Here is an 8430-nt window from a genome sequence, read left to right on the forward strand (position 1 = left end):
CAACAGAACTGGGCTATAAAGCTTAGGAAATTAAAAAAAAACAGTGATTAACTATTGAAATTTAGGTTAAACACACGATAGTTTTCATAAAAGTCGTATTTTCTAGCACAACAGATGCTATATAAAATGAAAACATGATTCCAGTGCAGTAAATTTGAAACCGATTACAAATGTTGAAATTTGAAATTAATCTGTCCAAAACGTCCAGTTTGCAACCTTTTAACAGAAGTCTGTCAGATATTAAAATAATGTCGCAGAGATACACAATATAAAAATATATAACTGTATATGTAACTCAGATATAAGTACCATTACAGCCATAGAAATAGAAACATAAATGTCATTATAGTATGAGAAATAAACATATAAATATATAATATTGTGTATATAACTCAAAATTAAGTGCCATTAGAGTCATAGAAATACACAACATAGAAAAATAAAAACCAGAATATGTATCTTTAATACCTACAGAATACAAAACTTTATTTAATTGCTTTAAATTACAACCACAAATATATATACATCTTATTATACGACAAATCGGAGAAAGTATGTCTGTCAAAACGTCCCCAATAAATACTACATTCTAAAACAAGTAACATACTAAAAATGTGTTTTTCTTAAAGAGATAGATGACGCTATATTTGTTGGTCAGACTCATTGCAGCAATGGTTTTATTTTAATTTTTAATTACTTCTGGTCAAAAAGGTGACCATTTTCTTAAAAACGAAGAAAAATATAAAAAGTAAATAAAGAAATCCTGAAGCTAAAAAAATTATATTCTACTATGAGCTGAATATAAAAGTTCGGAATATTTTAATATTATGATAAACAAAAATAAAAAGTTACAACAGATCTTTTGAAAAGTCCGATATGTTGAATGGTGTGATAAATAAAATTAACGAGTAGCCACTTGAGCTTTTGTTTACTAATAAACTGACCTAATCTATAAAAATTAACTTAATCAAGCTCTAACGATATAAGATCGGTACCGATCTATGCCTCACTCATCTCAACTTAGCAGTTTGAATTTTACTTGAAATATCTCTCATCATTTTAATTAAATAATGTTTTGAAAGTATTAACCATGAAACAGTTATCCGACGATGTTGAAAGTTGAAGAGTTAAGTCCTCGTCATCGACTACGCTCGCTCTTTGCCTTGGGAGCGTTATAATGTTTCGCCGAATACCATTATTCGTTGGTAAAGTAGAGCCTAAAAGTTAGTTAAGTTTGTTTATTTTTTAATTTCGCACAAAACGACACGAGGGCTATCTGTGCTAGCCGTCCCTAATTTACCAGTAGAAGACTAGAGTGAAGGCAGCTAGTCATCACCACCCACCGCCAACTTTTGGGCTACTCTTTTACCAACGAATAGTGGGATTGACCGTAATATTATAACGCCCTCACGGCTGAAAGGGCGAGCATGTTTGTTGCGACCGGGATTCGAACCCGCACCCTCAGATTACGAGACTACTGGCCATGTCGGGCCAGTTGGTTAAGATATAGCTCTCGTGTATTTTTGTGCGAAGTTCTAAACAAGTCACAAGTAAAATTTTATTTCAAACCTTGTACATTGTTATAATTAAGTATTATATTACCCAAATTATTAGAATAGCACCCTTACAGATAAGAATGGACCCATTTTCACTAAGTTTGCATATGAGTCCTTTGTACATTTCTGTGTAACGTTTGTAAAGTTATGTCATAATCTAAAATCCAACAATTCATTCATGTTGTGAAGCACAGCAACTGTTCAATAAACGAATTAGCCTAAAAGAGTGTAATGTGGTGAGAACATTGTATGTGTGTGTGTTTTCTTCCAGCGAAGCCACATCCAGCTAGCTACTGTATCTATCGAGAAGAATCGAACCCCTGATTTTGGCGTTGAAAGTGAGTAGACTTACGACTATACCAGCAGGGGACTTTTATCTGTCCCGCAGCCGTTGCATTAATCGTGAAAACCTGACAGAAACCCTGAATATGAAAGGCTAACAGTCCTGATAAAATTACGACAAGCTTAGCAAGCCGGTAACTAATATATTTACTGATAAAAAAGTGTAGGATGATAATGATTAACACTACGACATGTAGTCACTTAGAATCAAGGTGAGACAATAGAAGAAGCTCATGGACCTTGAAAGATTAATGGGCATTGAACACATCATCAGTGTAGTGGGCGACTGAGACTCAAACTTACCTTCGGCAATAAGTTGATGAAATGGAAATTTTGGATATTTTGTATGAAATGAAACTCTACAGATACCATTAAATTAAAAACCCAATACTTTAATGGGAGCTCAGTTATAGTTCCATTAAGCGCAAAGAGTCAGGCTTCTAATTTTCATAACAGACTTTAACCCATGATATACGTTGTAAGTGAAAGAGAACTGTGGCAGGACATGAATAGTTGAGTTCCTTCAAAATATAATTATGTAATTTTTAAAATGTTTAATATTCTAAAGAAAAACAACTTTATAATGATAAATAAGTGTCCTTAGTTTGAGTTTAACTAATATTAACTTTGAAAAAAATGACTATTTCAATAGCCTCATGGAAATCCAGAATCAACACCAACGGTTTTGCGCATGGTGAAAAATGATCATTCGGTTTCGCTTTATGTATTACTTTGGAAGGTTTGTACTTGAAAGCATTTTGCGAAGAATATGCAGTATTTTCAAAAGTGAGAATTTTAAAATTATAATAATTATGCATTTTACCAAGCAGAAGCTTAAGTTTTTATAAACATAAATAATTTTCATTTACTGGGTCAAAGGGTGCAACTATTTGATAGATTTATGTTTTTTGTTTTTGAATTTCGCGCAAAACGCTAGCCGTCCCTAATTTTGCAGTGTAAGACCAGAGGGAAGGCAGCCAGTCATCACCACCCACCGCTAACTCTTGAACTACTCTTCTTCCAACGAATAGTGGTATTGACCGTCACATTATAACGCCCCCATGGCTGAAAGGGCGAGCATGTTTGGTGTGACGGGGATTCGAACCCGCGATCCTCAGATTACGAGTCGAACGCCTTAACCCACCTGGCCATGCCGGGCGAGGAACTGTAAGACTGCTGTAAAATTGCCAGTGAAATTCAACTTGTTGGTCAGAAAATAGTAACCAAGAAAGTTTATTGTATGCGGTTTTGGCAGCTGCTTTTTTATTTTTTTTATTTAGCCTGCCAATTCAAAATTAGAGAGGACTAAGTGCTTATAAATTTTGCGAGTCGTGTACGCTTGCGCAAAATTTCCAAAAAAAAGAAAATTCCAATTCATGTTTTCTTTTAAAGCTAAAGAAATCAAAGTGTATCTCAGAATGGCTGATGTGGGTATTAAAACTTTTACCAAAATAAAGCAGAAAACAACGTTTCGACCTTCTTAGGTTAACGTTAACCTGAAGATGACCTGAGAAGATCGAAACGTTGTTCTCTGATTTACTTTGGTAAAAGTGTTAATACCCACACCAGCCATTCTAAAATACTTTTTACTTCAAGTGGGTTTCTTGTCATCACGAGTTGTCTCAGGACATGTTCCTTCTCCACTAAATAGTTGACTTACTGATGCAGGTACTGTTCTGTCGCCAGACTTGCTCACACTGAATAAAATAGTTTATTTACTTCTGCAGGTAGTGACCAGTTTTCAGAATCGACAACTGTGAACAAAATAGTTCACTTATCTCTGCAGGTAGTGAACTCTGAAGAAAATACTTGACTTACTACTGAAAGTATTGATCTTTCTCTGGTTTTATTTCCACTGAAGAAAATATTTTACTTACCAGTGCAAACAGTACAACTTAGCAAAACAGTTGATTTACCATAGCAGGTAATGATTTCTCTCCAGAGTTGTTCCTACTGAACAAAATAGTTGACTTACAATTGAAAATAGCGATCTGTTTCCGGACTCTTTCCGTATGAAGAAAATACTTCATATACCATAGCAAGTAGTAATCATTTTCAGTTTCATTCACACACAACAAAATATTTGAGTTATCGCTTCAAGTACTGACCTCTGTTCAGACTCGTCCTTACTAAATGAAATACGACATTCCACTGCAATCAGTGATCTCTCTCCAAACATGTCCCTACTGAACAAATTATTTTACTTACAAACGCAAGTTGCGATATGTCTCCAGAGTTGTTCGTAATATATGACTTACAATAGCAGGTAGTTATTTGTCTCCAGACTTCTTCTTTCTAAATAAAAATATTAAATCACGATTATAAATAATGGTTTCTTTTTCTTTTTTAGTGGTCTTAACCCTACAAGTAGTGATATTTACCCAGATTTGTCCCTACTTAAGAAAATGTTTCACTTACCACCGCAACATACTTCCAACTGAACAAAACAAATCTGGGAAATATGATAGAAATAACATTTCCTTTTTATCTTTAGCAGGTAGCCTGATGTGGCTTTGCTATAAATAAACTCACACACTCCTTTATCTATTTAATTAAGTGTTGATTTTAGTTTACTTTCTGATCTTTACTTATGATTTTGTTAGCTGTTTAAAACATTATTTATTAGTAGACATAGGTTTACCGCTAATACTATTGAAATAACCGTGAGAAAATTTATCACTTAAAATCAATATATTAAATGGAAATGTTTCTACCATATGTCCCCAGTTTGTCATGTCAAATGGTTCGTAAACTTAAAAAGAGAGAGAGAGACAAAGCAAAACGGAGACAAAGAAGGAAAACGACCAGGTGATGTTTTAAATAATTCTAATGGTTCCAAGGATCACAAAACTAAAGGTACAAACACAAACAATGTCAAAACCAATAACAACCCCACTTTTTCTCACACACGAGTAGACACACAGACCCTCAATACCACATCCCAACTTTATTCATCGAAGGCATTCAGTAAACAGCACCCATTTCTCAGATTGTTAACCAACCGAGATCATACTTTCTAGGTATCTACTTTAAAGATATCAGACGCCTTCTCGATGGAAGAGTTCTCATAAAATGCACTCAACCACATGACTTCACCCACATTTTGGCCCACTAGCCCAAAGATGTCTTTGGAGTCAATGCCACCATCCAGACACCTAAAAACAACACCAAACAACCAACTGTAGTAATCAGAGGTGTCGATTTTGACATCAAAGATAACGAAATCAGGAAAACCCAAAAATGCAAGGCTACGACATAACAAAAACAGAACGAATAATCTCATTTAAAACGGAACAAAAAAAAACACCACTAGTCAAGGTAACCGTAAACACGATAAAAAGAACAAAACAAACTAGTAAAAGACAGTTGCTTCCTCTTTTTTTTTTAAATAAAGCATGACCGAACTCGCAAAACCAATCTAAGACCAATCTAAAATGTTACAAATGACAGAGGTTCGGACACATTAAATCCAATTGTATGACCAAAGACAGATGTGTTAAATGTAGTGGACCTCATGAGGTCACTCAGTGCCCCAATGAGCGCAACCAAGTCATATACGCAAATTGTCAGGGCCTCGTGCAGCCAGGTACAAAGGTCGACCTAAATACACACACATCAGAAAGATAATACTATTTGAAACCATGAGCATCAACACATAGCCCCTCAACACTCACACAACAACTTACACCAGAAAGCAAACACTACTAGAAACTAACAGCTCATAGACCAGAAACATAGCCACCCAACCTTTAATTCTCCACACACAAAACTGAAAGGATTCAAAAACACGCTTAGAGGATCAACTATAAGATTTTCTTTCCCTAAACAACATGCATCTAATAAATGACCATACACCTACACACTTTTCTGCAGCCAAAGGGTTCTACGCTGTATTCGATTTCATCATAGCCTCCAAGGCAATATCAAGCAGAATATCTGACTTCAGTGTTCATGACGAAATCACCAGTGACCACTTCCTCATTTCCTGTGTATTTCACCCACGCTGCACCCTAGCGCTGCAAGCGTCTCCCTCAATGTACACATTAAAGCTGATTGACTCGAGTTTAACGTTGCACTTGACTCGCATCTACCACGATTAGTCGAACATGTCAATAACAAAACGGAACTAGACAACTGTGTATAACAAGTTACTGAAACTATACACAAAGCCATTAAAAACACAATTCCACAAACAAGTAAAAAACACTCCCACAATCAGCGGAGTTTAACACCAGAAATTCACACTCTAATGATCAAACGCAGACAGCTGAGACGAATTCATTTTGCAACACGCGATCCAACCTTTAACACACAGATCAACAGAACAAACGCAAAAATTAAACAAATTAAAGCAGCAAAAAAAACAAAAAAACAAGTTGGTTTAATTTTTTGTAAAAAACTAGGAACAACCCAAAAGAATTTTGGAAAAAATTTAAGAACATTTCCTCGAACGAAAACACAAATTACTTACTCCAACACATCACATATAATAACACTATTGCGAGGACGGACTCAAAGAAAACCGACCTACTAACCGCCTATTACGAATCCACCTTTAGCGACCTAAACTTTCCTCACTTTGACATACAACACCAACAACACGTTAACAGCTACATACATACAAATCACTCTTCCGTCACACCACAATTCCCCGGTATTTTCTAAATAGCCATACCAGTTTAATTAATAGAAAAACCAACACCACTGAACTCAAAATTAACATTTAAAACCTGAAAAATACTTCCCCCTTACGATCAAATACCTAAAACCATTCTAAAAAAAATGTTCCAATTTCCTATTACAACATCTCGCAAACATCTTGAATCTCTCACTAGCAACAGACTATTACCCCGACATTTGGAAAAATGCTATCATCACCACTATACCTAAGAAACAAACAAGCAGGACTAATCCTGACAACTTCGGTTCCATCAGTTTGTTAAGTTGTCTTGGTAAACTGATGAAGAAATTAATGTCAAATCGCCTCCTTCATTTCTGAGAAACAAATAACATTCTCCCCGAATTTCAAAACGCTTCCAGAAAAAAAAAAACAGACACTGAATTAGTTTATCAAGCACTCAATATAACAATCAGGTTACCATAGGAGCATTTTTAGATGTTAAAAAAAACATTTGACAGTGTCTGGCATAACGTTATTAAGTATAAATTAAGCAACTTTACTTAAAGTAAATCATACCATTATCAGATGGATATCCAACTTCCCCACAGACAGAACAGCTTAAATAAGAATCAACAAGACCTTATCAAAATATTTCAAATCACTGCAAGAGTGTCCCAAGGATCCGTCCTCTCGCCACTCCTTTACACTATTTTCATCAGTGACATATCATTCCCTAATCTAACTTACACTTACACAATACATTGTCATCAGGAGCATTTCTAGAAACTCGCGTTCAGAAACCACTAAATACTGTTGTGAACTGGAGCAACAAGTGGAGAGTGGTTTTAAGCCCCACAAAAGCACAAGCAGTCACTTTTCATAGAAAATTAAAGAGACACAGAAAAACGTTAGAAAAAGTGGACATTTCATTCGGCAACTCCCCTATTAATATGAGCAAGCACATTAAATTCCTTGGCATCACGTTCTACACCAGATTAACATGGAGAAAACATGTTGACAACACGCATTTATCCATCAAAAAAACGTATTTCACGTTTGTTGATTATAGTTTGCAAGCACTCTAGTTGCTCACCTCAAACCATCGTTAAAAATATACAAGGCTTAAATCTGCCCGTTAATAGAATATGGGTGTCAGGTAACATACAACATATCTAACAACACATTACAGTAGATCCAATTACAACAAAATAAAATACTAACAGCAGCAAATCGACCACCAATATACACATCTGTCAACTATGTACACAAAATCAGTAATCTACCAACTCTTAGGAATAGTCTAACTGAAATAGCATACAAATATTACTCAAAAGCTTTGTTTGTTTGTTTTGGAATTTCGCACAAAGCTACTCGAGGGCTATCTGTGCTAGCCGTCCCTAATTAAGCAGTGTAAGACTAGAGGGAAGGCAGCTAGTCATCACCACCCACCGCCAACTCTTGGGCTACTCTTTTACCAACGAATAGTGGGATTGATCGTCACATTATACGCTCTCACAGCTGGGAGGGCGAGCATGTTTAGCGCGACGCGGGCGCGAACCCGCGCCCCTCGGATTACGAGTCGCACGCCTTACGCGCTCGGCCATGCCAGGCCTTACTCAAAAGCAGAACACAAAAATGAAATAACTGTGTGACTATGCAATTTAGCCAGCGCTCTTACAAAATACACCTCGCCATACAACACATTTCAACAGGCACAAACCACTCAATAAACACACAACATAAATAAGGTGTATATATATGTTTTTTTCTTTTTCCAGCTCTGAGCGCAGGACTGGACAGATAAAATATTCAGCGCATGTCCTGTGAAAGTGTGTTTTCTCTCACCCTCAAATAAATTCTGAGACACTTGGATTTATAGATCCCAGTCACTCCATGGCCCTGATCACGGAA

The sequence above is a fragment of the Tachypleus tridentatus genome, chromosome 11, assembly GCF_004210375.1.
Source record: "Tachypleus tridentatus isolate NWPU-2018 chromosome 11, ASM421037v1, whole genome shotgun sequence".
NCBI classification, from domain to species: Eukaryota; Metazoa; Arthropoda; class Merostomata; order Xiphosura; family Limulidae; genus Tachypleus; species Tachypleus tridentatus.